Below are 17,080 nucleotides of genomic sequence, written 5' to 3'. Positions count from 1 at the left end.
TATTCTATCTACTTGTTTTCTTTTTATTTATTATAAAAAAAACCTTGCTACGTGTACTGCATTAGGCTAACCGAGACTTGTCACAGCACTTACATATTATTGCCCTTATGTTGGTTTTGATTGCTTCTATTGTCCTCATTTGTAAGTCGCTTTGGATAAAAGCGTCTGCTAAATGACTAAATGTAAATGTAAATGTAAATCAGCATTTTAGAAGGATTTCTGAAGGATCATGTGACACTGAAGACTGGAGTAATGATGCTTAAAATTCAGCTTTGCCATCACAGAAATTACAATTTGAAATATATTCAAATGCAAAACAGTTATTTTAAATTGCAATATTTACTCTATTTTTGATCATATAAATGCAGCCTTGGTGCGCAGAAGAGGCTTCTTTCAAAAAACTTTATATATAATTCACCTATTATTTCCTCACCTATACTGTATGTAAATTAGGGATGTCAATTTTCGATCGTTCCCATGATCGATCGTCATTTAAATTAATGATCGATTAATTGATTAATCATTAACCTTAATACTGCAAAATGCATCTATTGCACTGGCATATAGTCACCAGCATTAAAGGATGTGCAAATGCTTCTCAAAACACCAGCCTCCTCACTTGAACGAAAGGGTTTTTTAGTCTAAATAAAAGGTTAGTAGTAGGATAGTAAAATGTAGTGATGTGATTATGATTATTTGATAAAATAAAGAGAGTGCACCGTAGTTACATTTGGGTTCATTTTACTATAAATGCAGGTTATTGTTGGCTGTTTCATAACTAGGGCTGTCGCGATAACCGCAATATCGCAATACCGCGCTATTGACGAGCAAACCGCAGAGGAATGCAAGAACCGCAGCAACCGCGATTTTTGCGTGTTTTCTTTTTTCGTAAGGTTATGCCCTTCTCGTTTTACACTTCATGCAAGTGGACTGAATATTAAACAAGTTAGTAATGATAACATAATGTGTACCATGCTGATTTGTACAGATGCTCCGTAGATTTGCAATTAACAAGCCTAAACAGACAGTGAATGAGAGAGAGATCGACTGAGCGCATGCGATTACTTGCGTATGTCCTCCAGGCCAAGTCATATATATTTGTGAAAATAGGTTGTCATGTCCAAAGGAAAGCGAAATCTCTGTCTTAGCATGGACGCATAGCTGGTCAGCTGAGCCTTCTAAAGTGGCGCTCAAAGTTAAAATGATTTCAACAGCGTGTTTCATTAAGTCTCTTTGAATGAATGAATCAGTGTTTTTGAACGTGTAGTTGAATGACAGTCCCTTTCCACCACCTTGTGTATGGCGATAATACCGCATACCGCGCTATTGAGCCACTCAAAATTACCGCAAGGGAAATTCCCTCACCACGACAGCCCTATTCATAACCTGTCACAGAGACCGCTGAATGTGACTTTTTAAATGGTTTCATGGTGCTTGTTGTTTTATTTTAAAACACAATCGCAATGTTTGCAATTGACATTACCACCATTTAAAATAAAATGATCCCAAACGTAACTACAGCACATGGGGCCATGCCAGCGCTCAGTGAACCTCTTCTTCCACAGGCAGTGCTATGGCAAAACACAGTTGCTCATATGAAACCTTTTTATGTGAATATAATGACACAAGTGAGGTACAAAGCTTTGTTTATAAGAGACATAACTGGTTAGAAGGCAAATGTTACATCGCAACCATGCTTTTGGATTCATGCCATTTAAGAGGTAGCTTATGAGGGCATAAATTTAAATTAACCCATTAACCCTTTGAGTTTTGTTTTACGGGTTGGTCACGACTCACGAATTTCCACAAATGTAATAATATTTATTGTTTCTTTTCCCAAATCCTCACCTTCTCACCCTCTAATTTCGCAGTTTTATTTTATTGTCAATCCCTGTTTTCCATCTCTTACTGTGGTAAAAAAATAAAAATAAAATTTAGACTATATCCTTTTTACTTGCCAAAACGACAGATAGCACTGTTAGCCTAAACTAATCTATTTACTTTATAGAAATCTCATGGGTTTTGAAGCTCATGAAGCAATGACTTCATATTCATTCAAAAGGTACGCCCTTTCTATCTTCCTCGTGAATTCCCTCAGTTGTTTTTTGTAGTAGTATACATTCATCCACGTGCCAAGACTGATATGGCATTTGAAACTGTCAAAAATGTCCTGGATAAACTGGATAGGAAACAAAGGGTTAGAGTTAATGTGGTCTTATCGGACATGTTAAATATTTCTATAGGTTCACCACAAGGCTGTGTACTTTCTCCTGTTCTATTCATATTGTATACAAATGATTGTCAGAGTTTGTACAATAATAGTTATTTGGTCAAATATGCAGACGACACTGTGCTTCTGTCTTTGCTGTCATATCCAGATCAGGAATATGGTCTGGTTTTGGATGATTTTATTTTATGGTGTAACAGGTTGAAATTAGATTTGAATGTGTCAAAAACGAAAGAGATGATCATCAATTTTAGTAGGAAAACACTTGCACCTCAAAGGGTGGTCATTAATGACACACAGGTTCATGTAGTGGAGGAATACAAGTATTTAGGAACGATTATTGATAATAGGCTGAAGTTTGATCAAAACACAGATGCAATCATTAAAAAGTCAAATCAAAGATTGTTTGTGCTGAGGAAGCTAAATTCCTTTAATGTACAGAGAGTCATTCTCAGGACTTTTTATAATTCATTTGTTGAAAGTATATTGTCCTTTTCCTTTATTTGTTGGTTTTCCTTATCGTCTACAAAGAACAAAAATCGTTTGCAAGGTATTGTTAATATGTGCTCAAAAATTTTAGGTGTTCCCTTGCGAAGTCTTACATTTTATTATGAACAGCAAGTGATGAGGATGGCACATAAAATTATAGGAGACTGCACACACCCTTTCAATCATTATTTTGAGTGGATGCCCCTTGGGCGACGTTTAAGGTCAATTAGATGTTCCACAAACCGGTACAAATTTACTTTTGTGCCTGAAGCAATACGTTTATGTAATAAATCTAATTGATTTAGATGATTTATTTAATTAATTATTATTTTTATTTTTTTTATTTACATTTGTTTCCCCCTTTTTATGTATTTGGTGTATTTTAAATATATGTATGTGAGTGTTGTATATGTGAAGCACCATGAAAGTCTGAATTAATTGCCCCAAGGGGATTAATAAAGCTCTAAACTAAACTAAAATGAATAGCAACAACAAAAAAAGTAACAGAATTACTCAGATGTACCATTTCTACTTTAGTTTTGAATGAAGGCTCATGCTAACCGCCACCTCCAATCACTGAAGCTGAATTTGAGGGGTTGAATACAGACAATCCATCATCAGCTGAGGGTAACAGAGTAATCACATAATTGAGCTGCATTAATATTTCAGCAGGCAGGGATTTAGCTGAACAGTGGTCGTGACAGACAGAACGTCTGAGACAGTAATCCCATTCCTCAATCACAACACTTCAACCTTTTAACCCCATTGAATGATGAATGTCGCTTACGCACACATATATATGCAACAAACCCTTACACTAAATAATCTAAATGGACCATTAATGCACTTCAAATATTTGGGAGATTGTGGTTAAAATGTTTGGCAGCATGACAGCTGATGGCTTTATTCTCTATGAACGTGGGCAAGAGCAAGTGAAAAGAGGGGAATAGATCTATGAATACAAACTCAGAACAATCTGAGAAGATCCAACCAGATGCTATAAATACCTGTTGGCTTGTTTTAAATTGCTTTCACTACTCTTTAAAAAATAGTAACACACGTATAGGTTTAACTGTACACTTTATGTTGAAACCATATGTCTGGTATGAAACATCTACTCATAAAAATGTTCCAAAACTTTGTCAGAAATATAACCATTTATTTTTTAATTTTAGTAAACTAATTCTATGCATCAGTATATGAGAAATTATATATAGAACTAATACAGTGTATTTCTTATACACATTTTTGACCCACAAAAGTGAGGCCCCAAAAGTGTTTCAACACTTAAGCCACACATAAAAGTGTATATTTTAACAAAGTATATTTTTCATTTATTTACTTATAAATATTAATATGTATATATTCAAGACTGCTGCATCAAATTATGTTTTCATCCTTTATGGTATCAGGTAGACCTGTCGCAATAATCAATATATCGACTTATCGCGCAATATATGTACATGACCTCAATCATTTTTGGTGACGCAATATATCGCACATTATATTTACTTAAAAATTTATGTGACCATGTTTTTTACATTCCACGTGCGCCTGTGTCTTTTATCAAGATATGTAAAAGAGATATGTAAAATATCTATCAAATATGTAAAAGAGATATGTAAAATATCTATCAAAAATATGTAAAATAGCTTTATTAAAGAGTGTTTTCTTTTGCTGCTTAGATCTTTGGAAAATGTAGCTGCCCCTTTCCAAAAGACTGGTCACAAGCCAAGGGACAAAAGCTTTCTGGGCTTACAAAATAGAGAGCTCTTTGAAAGCAACCCTTGACTGGGCACCCATAAAAACTTCCGTATTAAACCTGATAGGTTGGATGGATGTGGGAAAGCTCAGGAACTTCAGCTCTTCAGGCTTGAGAAACTTGAGTATCACCTTTGTGGCATTATTACCTTTAAATTATTAGGTTCAAAAAGTGGCTTTGTGCACAAAGGTGTTTGAAAACAACAGTGTTATGTCTTTTGAAACTCGGTTTACCTTCTTCTACAATACACAAAAGGAGAAATTCATTCAGTGAATAGTGACCCCAGCTGTCAAGACAAGATTTTCAGTGGATAATGATTTAAATTTCATACTTGATACTTAAAAACTTTCATTGTGTGGCAGAGAGAAGCTCAGACATTCTGCTAAACTTCTCTTTTTGTGTTCCACAGAGAAAGGGAAGACATAAAGGTTTTGAACAGCGTGAGGATGAGTAAATGATGACATAATAGTAATTTGTGTGCTGTATTAATAAGCAGGAGGAAATGAGAGAGCCAGAACTGTGTGTACAGTCATCCAGGGAGAGTTTAGTCAGAACATTGTCATAATGCTGTTTACAGTAAGATGGATGTTGTTGCTGCTACATGTGGATCAGAAGTCAGAACATCTGTGTATTAGACAACAGCTGTGTTACAGTTCCTGCTAAAAGAAATAATTGCTCTCACTGAACATTTCCAAATGGACTTAATTTAGGTGAATACCAGCCCAGATTGTCTGAAACATCCAGATTTACTTGTCTGACAAGTGTTCTCGTTTGCAGCTCGTTCCCTTTCATTTGTCTGATTTTTTTTTTCAAAGCATGTCCCACAACTTTACTTGCCACATCCACTTTGAAATGAATGTGATAATCACTAGCTTGTTCTTAACACGAATGTCGCATTTCCTTCTATTTTCTCTTTATCAAAATTTGACATCACATTTTTGCTCATTCCCCCTAAAACCACTTGTCCTCAAACCATAACATAGTTACATACTGACATAATATATAGATTAAAATATATTAAATTTATGAAAAACAGAAAATAAAAATTCTTTATACTTTTATATTTACTTTATATTTATTTATTATGTAAATATTTTCTGTTTCACATCCATATGTCAATTCATCCCACAATCTGTAAATATACAGTGTGGACTTTTTTTTTTTTAAATAATATTAAAAAAATTATATGTAGTAGCCTATATTATTTTACCCTCCTGAAAACAACATCTTAAAACCAGCCAAGGATGGTTCGTTGGTCTTAGCTGGGTAAAGCTGTCAACCCAGCCTGGCTGAACTGGTACTCAACTGGTTTATCTGGTTTATACAAGAAAAACACATTTTGTGAGAAAATGGGAAAAGCAGAAGATTAATAGTGGAAAATTCCAAAGTAATAAGCAGAAGTGCCAAATAAGTACTGAATTTTGACTCTCTCAACACCATTCGCATTAACAGACAAGACGCGCTCAAGAACAAACCAAAGTACCAAGAAGAGAACTGAAAACATGGTGGTACCATGATGCATGTACCACGATAGAGCAATGCCATTCTTTAGAGAAGCTTGAATTAGTATGCATATGATAACCATTCAAAAGCATGATATACATCGAAGCACTAGGCTATGTATTACTATCACTATACCATATGTATACATTTTCAAGACAAACACACTGTAATCTGAGATCTAGATCTTTTCGTAAAGATGCAGTAGAAGTACATGACATCATAAAACTATTAATAAGTAGGCTAACTCGAAACATATGAAATGTACAGTATGAACTGAAGATCAATACAACTGAGTAGTGACTTTCTGAGTAAAAACACGCGTGAATGGATCTCGAGCCATCAAAACAACCATCGAATGTAATGTTTCAGACTGACGGCTCGTTAACATGCATGCAAAACAACTTTATATCGCTCGCGCGCGCGCGCGCGCGCACACACACACACACACACACACACAAGACACTCGTGTAACTAAATCCTTGATGATCTTACCTGATCTCTTCATGGCGTGCTCTTACTCAGATATAAGGAGCTGCTGATTTGCCGCTCGTGCCGCTGTCAGCACACACACATTCTCCTCAAACAATAAACCGCTCTACTCCACACCACTTCTCGCGCTGATCTCAATAAGTAGCTTGACTCTTTACAAACGCGCGATTCTTTGACGAGTTACATGGCTTAAGTAAATGTCACGGACTTGCATGTACTGCTGCATCGCACCCCAGGAAGTTTCAGATTTGACAGTCTAGCTTCATAAAGTGAGCCACGTGACTGGAGCATTATGGGAAGTCTGGGAGTTCAATGTGCGTGTATTACAGCTGCACACTCAAAAGCCTCTGTGTGTTAATATTCACACTGTGATTCCGAAGATTTTCCTAATAAAAACGAATGATTTGTTTTTATTTTTTTTGAGATTATATATATATATATATATATAGTACATTTATGCAATTGTTTGTTTGTTTGTTTGTTTCTGCTTGTCCAGTCATGCGATTTTTTATTTTTTTATTTTGGAGAATGAACCATTATTTATTTGTTTGTTTTTCCAGTCATGCAATTTTGGTGGAAATCAAACATTGTTTGTTGGTTTTTTTGTTTGTTTTTCCAATCATGCATCTTATTTAATTATTTAGGCTATTGAGAATCACCCATTATTTACTTATTTGTTTTTGTTTGTTTGTCCAATTATGCAACTTCATTATATTTTTGAGAATCCACAATTTTTACTACATCTTTAATATAAACAAAAATTTCTATATTATATTCTTTGAGAATCAACCATTATTTGTTTGTTTGTATATCCAATCATGTTTCTGGGAATCAACCATTAATTGTTTGTTTGTTTGTTTGTTTGCATGTTTGTCCAACTGAGCAATTTTATTATTTTCTGAGAATCAACCATTATTTGTTTGTTTGTTTGTTTGTTTGTTTGTTTGTTTATCCAACTGTGCAATTTTATTTTTTGAGAATCAACTAAATTAGTAGAATCTTTACTAAAATACTTTGCAATACATCGCTACATTATAAAATGTGCAGCAGATCATTAGTTAGAAAATTAATATGTTTTATGATTGATCGTCCTTTAAATATCAGGATATATCAGATCATATTTTTTTATTTATCTGACATCATATAGTGGTCATGAAGCTTTAACATCTAATCAATTTCAATGAACACATGGAAAACCACAGATGAAAATGCTCTTACAAAACCTCAGCCTAAAAAAAAAAAATGTAAAAAATATTTGAAAGACTGTTTTTTTAAAGAGAAAATTTATGAAGAGAATTTACAAATCACTAGCTTGCCAAAGGAATACTGCAGGTTCTTATTATTAAAAGGTCTAAATGACACATAATTATAATCAATTGTAATCTTGGCATTGAAGGTTTTGTTGTTGCAAGATGCCCAGAATATGCGTAAGATGTTGTAATTCTTCAGATATTGACTCAACAACGCCCTCAACTTGCAGAGAACCTCCCATTCTGCAACGTGGCCAGACTTTTATGTTCAAGGTTAGACTGTAAACGACCCTCTGTGTCTGGACACAATAGGGTTAAAGGTGCCATATTGTCAAAACTGAAATGTCCTGGCTTTTCCTCGGCAGGGGAGGCACAGCTTCCCCATAATTTTGAGGTGACAAGATGATATTTTAAGCTCCTTATGTAGACGAATCTGCGCTGGTTTGAATAGGCCGCCTCCAGTTTCCCCTTTGTTTTGCTGCCTCCAGCTAGCGCTGTGACGTCGGCTGACCCTAGTTACCTGTGGTTGGCCTGGCCATGCGTCACTCAGAAAACAACAGACCAATCAGAAGAGAGGCTCATGAATATTAATTAGACAGGCCAAAATCGACCTGTTCTCAGCAGAGCTCCTGAGAGAGGAGCTGTAAAAATATATTGAAATGTTTTTTGGTACTTATACCGCAAATATATATTCTTAAGGACATCAAAACCTAAAATAAAACTCCAGAAAGGTGTACAATATAGGACCTTTAAGTGTGCTTCATTATTACCTTTCTGCTGTACAGGAGAACCAGGTATATCTGGGTCGGTCCTGATGTAAATCTGCACACAAGCCACAATCCTATTACTATTGTTACTACCAACAAATGTAAATATACTAAATACAATATATTGAACAGCTTAAGCCCAAAGCAGACGCATGTAGGCAAATATTTCATTTAGTCATTCATTTCCATGACACATCATGTTGTGTGGTCACCATGAAATAACCACTGTCTGTAATGTCAGTTTTTCTTTGCACATGATCACTACTACTGCAATATGTAGATCAAAAGTAATTATTGACAACGACGGAACGTGAACTGCATGCTGGCCGGTGTAGAGCTGCATGTTGAACAGAAAGCTGAGCCGCACTGCCCTGCCAATGCACTGCATGACTCTTGTCTGAAACATTTATGCTCATTCTCATCTGTCTATCAAACTAAGAACTATGTCTCAGATAGTTTTATATGCTACATAATTTAAATGGACACCAAGACACTACATTTATAGCCAAGATGTTGCCACTATAATTTATTTAAACAACCACGTACAATGTTTTTTTTATAACATAATACTGTAAAAATCATCTTCTTAATTAGCATTTTTTCTTGTTTACCAGTAAAAATTGATATTTGTTATTTTCTTCTAAATGTTTAGGCACTCATTTTAGAGTGTTTAGTTAGATTTATGAGGCCAGTGTAATTGAAGATTCTCAGAAAATGAGTATTTCTCAAAAAAATTACTTAAAACTCTTAGGTTTTTACTGGAAAACTAGTAAAACATTTTTATATTATACTTCATATTTTATTTTATTTATTATTTTTGCAGTGCAAGATTGAGAACTGTGTGTAAAGAGAATATATTTGACTGGAAAAAAGTAAAACATTTTTATTTTATTTTATTTTTTGCAGTACATCATCAAGATCTGTATGTAAAGAGAAGATATTATCACTGAAAAAGAAGTACAAATATTTGTATTGTATTTTAACAATAAAAATTAACAATTTGTTTTTTTCTGCAGTGCAAGATCAATAGGTGTGTGTAAAGAGAACTTTGGTGTCTCTCATGTATGACAATGCCCTTACAGTGACAAGGCAACTGTAAGATCCTTATATTTAATGAACTGTGACATTTCTGTACACATTCTACACCCTGTTTGTTTTCTTTGGAAAGGATTGGCGTGTCCTTCCCATCATGTCCTGCTAGTGCCGGACTCCATCTGTTGCTTGTGAAGCATGACAGCTGTTAAAGACACAACCCTTCATTTCAGAGCTGCAGTGTGAATGAGCACTAAAGAAAACACCACATGAAATGAGTTTTTGCTTCAAAGTAACAAATTTACAATCACAGATGCAGCTGAACAGTTGAGTAACTGTCAACTATCACATCCCAAACATTCTAAGAATCACATATTATCTGATTTTAACCCCCTCTAACTCAAAATACAAAACTAATGTCTACATATGTAATTATTATTGTGGTCTTATAATGCAGGTCTGCAGATATATTGCATGTTCAGTATTACCAGCCCTTTTCAGTTTTCACTTTAGGATTTTGGATTGCACCTTGAGGTTTAGTGTTTACCAAGAACTTGTAGAGCTTGATATTTTGCCAGTTGTGTTGCAGTCTTTTCCATGCCAAAACCAATTGATTTTCCTTTTTGGTCTCGGGGGAACTTGTTGCAAGAGAAGGAGTTCTATTTCCATGATAAGATCTCCAGCAACCTTTACTAGATAGGCGCACACATTGTACAGTATGTGTCTTACATTACCGCTTTTCTTCAGTGCAACTTAATAAACCTGCGCAAAGTTGTGCTAGACCTTGAAGTGTGCTGTTTTCTGAATATAAAGGGCAACATCATTGTACTAAAACCTGTAATCATCTGTATCAAATGTTGTGTGTGCATTTCCGTGCTTTGGCAAACTTCATAGACTTTCACACACTAAAGTGAAAAATCCTCAACCTTTCCCTCCACTTATTTTCTATTCATTTAGAGCACTATGTAATTCTATTGCATGTCGCCTTTTATCTTTAACAGAGACAGCTGCTTACACTGCAGAAAATCACTTTCTTATTCAATATTTTTGTCTTGCTTTCCAGTACAAATATCTAAACCTTCCTAGATCAAGATCAAGATTTATTTGAGAATATTCTGAGAATATTTTGAGAAAAGGGGGAAAAAAAAGAAAGAAAGAAATTTTTTTTTAAATGATTTCTTGCTTAAAACAAGAAAAAATATCTGACATTAGATTAGGGTAAGAAAAATAATCTTTTTTTTTTCTTTAAGTTTATCTTTAAGTTTACCTTTCTTACCCTATTGGTGGATATTTTCTTGTTTTAAGCAAAACATTTTGATACATTTGAAGTAATTTTGTTTCTCAAGCAAATGTATCTTGATTTAAGAATGTTTAGATATTTAAACAAGAAAACAAGACAAAAAATTACAGTAAAGCACCAGCAATAGGGGTTATGCGCAACAGACTTCCGTATTCTGTTAACCGGGTCTCGTCGCTTCCGGTTCAAGCGTTTTGCATATGCTTAGTTAAATATGAAGCAGTTTTACTCAAGATGCCTTCAAAGTAGATACCAATGATGATCATAACCAATGTCCATCACATATGCGGACTGATATCTAAAAGTTGTTTTTATTTTTATTCTTTTCACATTTAGATATAAAAATGGAATAAAACGTCAACAATAAAAACAGCTAGCTAGTTTAACTGATTATCTTAAAAGTCCATAGATATGGCTATTATTTAATACGGCTGTTAACACGTTCTCCGACAAGCGGAAGCAATGAGACCTGTTTTCCGGGTTTGGTCAGGTTATGTTCGACATATACCCTATTTACAGTGTAATTTTCAGTTTGTATATTGTCACACTGTAAGTCTGCAGAAAGCGTCTCTCCCCTGCTATCTTGATGAAGTGAAGGCTGTCACCTAGTGGTTATTGTATGAAACTCATGACATTTAACAGGTTTATATACAGTAGACCAACTCTGCTCCCCTTTGACTAAATATGCAGTGTTGGGGAAAGTTACTTTTAAAAGTAATGACTAGTTACTTGACAAAAGTAATCTGATTACGTAACTCGCATTACTTCTAATGAGTTACCCCAACACTGGCAATTAGCATAATTGATCTCTTGGTGATCTGTGAGAATTTGACATCTCTGTAACAAAATGTTTACATTTATTCTCCAAAAAACCCACCAAGGTGTATTTACTCTTTAGATCTGCAAAATCGTCATCAAATTTGATGGCATATAACTGAGGATATTTCACTTTCCCCGCCAGATCTATTGACATACCATCAGATATGCTGGGAAACGTAAGGCCGCAAGCATTTAACACTGTAATAAATCATAGCCAGACTTCAAAACAATGTCTCCGGCTGACGAACTTATTGAAGATTTACTCTGTTCGTTTGAACTGTCTCATATGGAGTTTGGCTCGTTCTCCCAAAGAATAACAACACAAGTTGTGACTTTTCAGAGTCTGAAAAGATTCATAGGCAAGAAAGTCCTGGTGACCTGAATCATCGCGGTTATTTAGTGAAGGACACAGTCAGGGTGAATGACTGATATGAATTTCCCAGGGGAGCAGATATTCACATACTAAGGCATTTGCATATTAATAGTCAACACTCATTGTACAATACTTTTATTTTTTTAAGATAAACAGAACGTTTGCTAATTGCAGTGCAGTGCTCTGTGTTCTGCTTCTAGAGAAAGGGTCACTGAGATCGCTGTGGCGCTCTTTATCTCAAGCAAGCATAGCAGCTCCAGGGTTACAGAAAGCAGAGTGCCATGCAGTCATTCTCCGGCCAGGATAACAGTAATACACATCATCTGCAATGCTGTGAGCAAGCTTGTGTAGAGTTGTTTGCACTGATTATTGCCTTTCAACAGAGTAGAGATTGTACGTTGGACCAGCATAGTATACCTCATTTCTTACTTTCTTCTTGTTAAAGAATCCACAGGACGCTTCTTAGATGGGAACAAACAGAGTGGTCGCTACAAAAGCAGTCCTCTCAGGGTGTTCGCCTGAAACACTGAGCCCCCTAAACCCCTATCAAATACCCCAGAAACCTGAACTTGGCATCCTGGCAACAGCCAGAACTGTTTGTTTGTGCTGAATTATAAACAAAGGGTGAAAATGTAGATGGAATGAAGCATGACGCCAAGAGGAAGCCTTGCTAGGTATCCTCATGTGAATGAAGGAGGCCATGTTGAGCATAAAGGGCTCCTGAGTAGCTCAGCTGTCACATTCTTTTCATTAATAATAATCATGAGCCTTTTTTCATCCAAAAATAGGTTGAGCTGTGAAAAAAGTGCTAACAATATGAGATGGAATAGGTAGTTGATTAAAATTAGAAGCAGTGACAGCAGTGTAACATGTACTAGGCTATATATATATTTTTTTTTTCAGTGACAGCAACACTGCATGTAAAACTATCACAAACAGCTTTTTAAATGTATATAATTGTATATAAATAACACCTATATGTATGTATATCATTTTATGCATATATCATATTATGTTTTTATGTATGTATGTGTATATACTTTTTATATTTATATATAACCCTGGACCACAAAACCAGTCAGAAGGGTCAATTTTCAAAATCGAAATTGAGATTTATACATCATCTGCTGAATAAATAAGCTTTCCATTGATGTATGGTTTGTTAGGATAGGACAATATTTGGTCGAGTTACAACTATTTAAAAATCTAAATATTGAGAAAATCGCCTTTAAAGTTGTCCAGATGAAGTTCTTAGCAATGCATATTACTAATCAAAAAATACGTTTTCATATATTTACAGTAGGAAATTTACAAAATATCTTAATGGAACATGATCTTGACTTAATATCCTAATGATTTTTGGTATAAAAGAAAAATCAATAATTTTGACCCATACAATGTATTTTTGGCTATTGCTACAAATATACCCAAGCAACTTAAGACTGATTTTGTGCTCCAGGCTCACATATATGAAAATATGGTCACACTTTAGATTAATGATCCAATTGTCACTATTAACGAACTATTAACTACGACTTTCGCCTCACTAAACTCCTAATTTGCTGCTTATTAATAGTAAGGTAGTTGTTAAGTTTAGGTATGCCGTAGGATTAAGGGATCTAGAATATTGTCATGCAGAATAAGGCATTAATATGTGCTTTATAAGTACTAATAAACACCCAATATGCTAGTATATCCATGCTAATAAGCAACTAGTTAATAGTGAGAAAGTGTAACTGAAAATAGATGGGCATAAACATCTGTAAGATTTATGGGGTGATAATAAGGAAAGAGGATGCTGCCTGATTACATAGCATCACTTGTCTTTATCAATAAATAAGATGGCAGTCTAGGAGATGCTCTGGAGGATCGCCATCCCTCTGCCAGCTGAATGAGTCACAGCCTGTCCACGCTCGCGAAGGAAGGCGAGCAACACGGCTGTGATCTCGTTCCTGCAGATGGGGCCCCATGACTCTGCCTGTTTGCTCCTGATAACACTGCTGGAATTGTTCCTTGCTTCACTCCCCCTCACATTTATCAAAAGCGAGTACAATGACATCCTTCAGTGCTGCTTCACGCTGAGGTGCTTTCATGGCTGTTGCCATCAAACGAACATCCCCGGCGCTCGCACAAATATCAGTCTGGAAAACATGAGACAACAACATTCTCACTAAAACTGTTCACCAGCAAAATAATTGTAACACATTTTCATCTTAGTGTTTGCCATGGCTTTGCTGTGTGGTTGCTAAGGTGTTCTGAGTGGTTGTTAGGGTGTTGCCAAATCCAGACGGTAGTGAATTGCTACATGATTACTTCATTCAAAAGAGCTCACTTCTAAGAAGAAATTCTGGTCTCAATAAGTGGCACATTGTTTTTGGTACTGAGAAGTGTATGTGCAAAATGCTTGCAGCTGCTTTTATCACTTAATTAGAAGCACCACACATAAATTGTGCTGTCTGTTACATATAGGGGCTACTGAAAAAAACTTTTGGAAGTTTATTTCAAAATGGAAAGCATTGAAAATCAAAATGTGTAAATAAATCTGTAAAAATGGTACTTGAATTTTACAACACTATGTTGTAATCAAGTTCAACACCCTTGTCATCTTCACACCGACTAGAAACAAGGAAGTTTCTACCCTTTGAAGTGCATATAAGTGGTGTAAATGTACATATAAATGCAGTAGCAAATAGGTACAGTGCTGTATTATAGTACTTCTGTTTTTGTGCGAGACTTTCATTAGCCAATCTAAGTACATTTTATACTCACTGACACAAATCTAAAGCCCATCATTCATCCCTACATATTTTTATTGTATTTATTTTGTGTTATTTTTTTTCTTCATTTATTCATGCTTATTCACTATTCATGTCTGTAGCACAAAGAAGTTACAGAAAAGCATTATAATGAATATTCCACAATCCACTGACCTATCAGGTTATCAACAGCCATCTCCCTTCTTTGCCTCAATTATGTACCCAATCTTTTGCTACTATAAGCATATTTACTTCTTGACACGGCTGTTAGCAGAAGTTTCCCCTGCCCTGGGGTGAGAAATTAATAAAACATGATGGAGAAGTGAGAGAGAGAGTGTGATCTAGTCAGCAGTCTGAAAGAGACTGGCACAGATAGTCACCTTGTTTGGTTTCCCTGTCCTCCATTTCACCTCCCCGTGTTTCCGCTGCACCTCCCGCCATCGTCTTCCCACTCCGAGTGTGTTTAATATTTTACGATGACAACTGGGACGATCAGTCGATATGAAAGACTGTTTGCTACGTTTAGGACAACAAAGTCACTTCATTACACCTCACATATAAATAGCACATCCTTTATTGCAATTTTCTACATTTTCTCACACAGACACCCACACTGCCTATAGTTCTTTGTATTTGTGACCACTTTAATGGCCTTGCTGTTATGAGTGACACAGTCCTTGTCCGTCCTTATAAGCTCACAGCATCTGGCTTTTATAACAGAATTTGTCTGCCAAAATTATACCGTACAATAGCGGGTTGTTTGGCTAAATCAATGTCCATTATTTCTTCAATCATAGGCATAAGCACCACAGAGGTGACCGCAGGGTATTATATTATTTTTGATATTTGTGTTATCAAAGGCTGACTCAAGCGCTCGGCTTCGGTGTGCAGAGGTAGCAATAAAACTCTCTGTGTCACAGCTGAATGCTTTAGCAGAGACTCACCCACACATCTGAAATGCTCAGCACTTTGTCAAGGACATCCAGTCATTCTTCCCATTTTCTCTAATGCTTTAGTCTTTTTACTGCACCAGAAGGTCTTAACACTGACAAGAGACAGCTATCATTTTTTAACTTCATTATTGACTTCTATCGAGAAGAAACACAGACATTTTTAAAAATATCTTCTTTTGTGTTGTTTAAAAGAAAGTAAATCATACAGGTTTGGAACAACATAAAATCAAATGATGATGGAATTTAAATTTTGGGGTGAACTATCTCTTTAAAAATGACTTTGATTAGAGCAATGTAGCCAGGTTGATTCCGTCATCATGAATATTTTTGACTTGACTAAATTTTATGATGTTGGTAACCAAACAGTTTTGGTTATTATTGACTCACCTTGAGAAGAAACAGACATTTTTTAAAGTACCATCTTTTGTGTTCTGCAAAAGAAAGTACATCATAAAAATTTGGAACAACATAAAATCAGATGATGATGGAATTTAAATTTTTGGGTGAACTATCTCTTTAAAAATGACTTTCGTTAGAGTAATGTAGCCAGGTTGATTCAGTCATCATGAATATTTCTGACCTGAATAAACCAGCTTAGATGTTAACACCACCTAAAGCACATTTTTAGGTTACCCAATATTTTACAAAGCCGAGATATATTGAGAAAGCAGAGCTTCTTCTGCGGGTTCCTAGCTTAACATGCAAAATTGACCTTGAATGTGTAAATAGATACAAATGAATATCGCTTTATTTATAGATCTCAGCAGAGACTTTGTTTTGTGCATTCACACCAGCACCCGGACACGGTTTGATGAAATGCAGCTACAGACTCAGGTTAAGTACAAATCTACAGGGCATGGCAGCGAGCCAGCTACCTGACTCTACCAATGAGAGCAATGCGTTTTCTAGTCCATGCTGCAAGGGTAATCAAGAGAATGGCCATGACAAAACCATTGTACCCATTACTTTCATGGTCTGTCATAGTAAAGCATTCTGACTCGATGTACTGTCAACTGCCAGGTGCAAAGCCGCACATTCACAATTCACACCAAGCAGAAAAGTCTGATATGCAGATCACTGCTTGTCACATGTGGCTTTTGTCTTGGCTGTAGCTGATGGCTTGTCTTGTGCTAAATATCTGACATTCTCCAAGCAATGTGCCTGATACAGACAGATAAATAGATAAATAAATGCAGTCAAAATGACAATAAATTTATAAATATAAATATATAATTTATACATAACTTAAAGGGGTCATATGATGCGGTTTTAATTTTTCCTTTCTCTTTGAAGTGTTACAAGCTCTTGGTGCATAAAGAAGATCTGTAAAGTTGCAAAGACTAAAGTCTCAAATCCAAAGAGA

At 35.5% G+C, this 17,080-nt stretch overlaps 1 protein-coding gene across 1 annotated transcript in view; it reads right to left on the bottom strand.

Moving 5' to 3' along the window:
- LOC107653811 (polypeptide N-acetylgalactosaminyltransferase 4-like) overlaps positions 1-6,710 on the bottom strand; it is a 31,406-nt gene extending 24,696 nt beyond the window's left edge. The window contains exon 1 of the mRNA XM_016440644.1: positions 6,474-6,710. The gene's annotated coding sequence lies outside the window, so the exon portion shown is untranslated. The remainder of the gene's footprint in view (positions 1-6,473) is intronic.
- Between the last annotated feature and the right edge of the window lie 10,370 nt (positions 6,711-17,080).

The sequence above is a fragment of the Sinocyclocheilus anshuiensis genome, unplaced genomic scaffold (assembly GCF_001515605.1).
Source record: "Sinocyclocheilus anshuiensis isolate Anshui unplaced genomic scaffold, SAMN03320099.WGS_v1.1 scaffold223, whole genome shotgun sequence".
NCBI classification, from domain to species: domain Eukaryota; kingdom Metazoa; phylum Chordata; class Actinopteri; order Cypriniformes; family Cyprinidae; genus Sinocyclocheilus; species Sinocyclocheilus anshuiensis.
The sequence above is the reverse complement of the archived record's forward strand: the minus strand, read 5'-3'. Positions and strand labels throughout refer to the sequence as shown.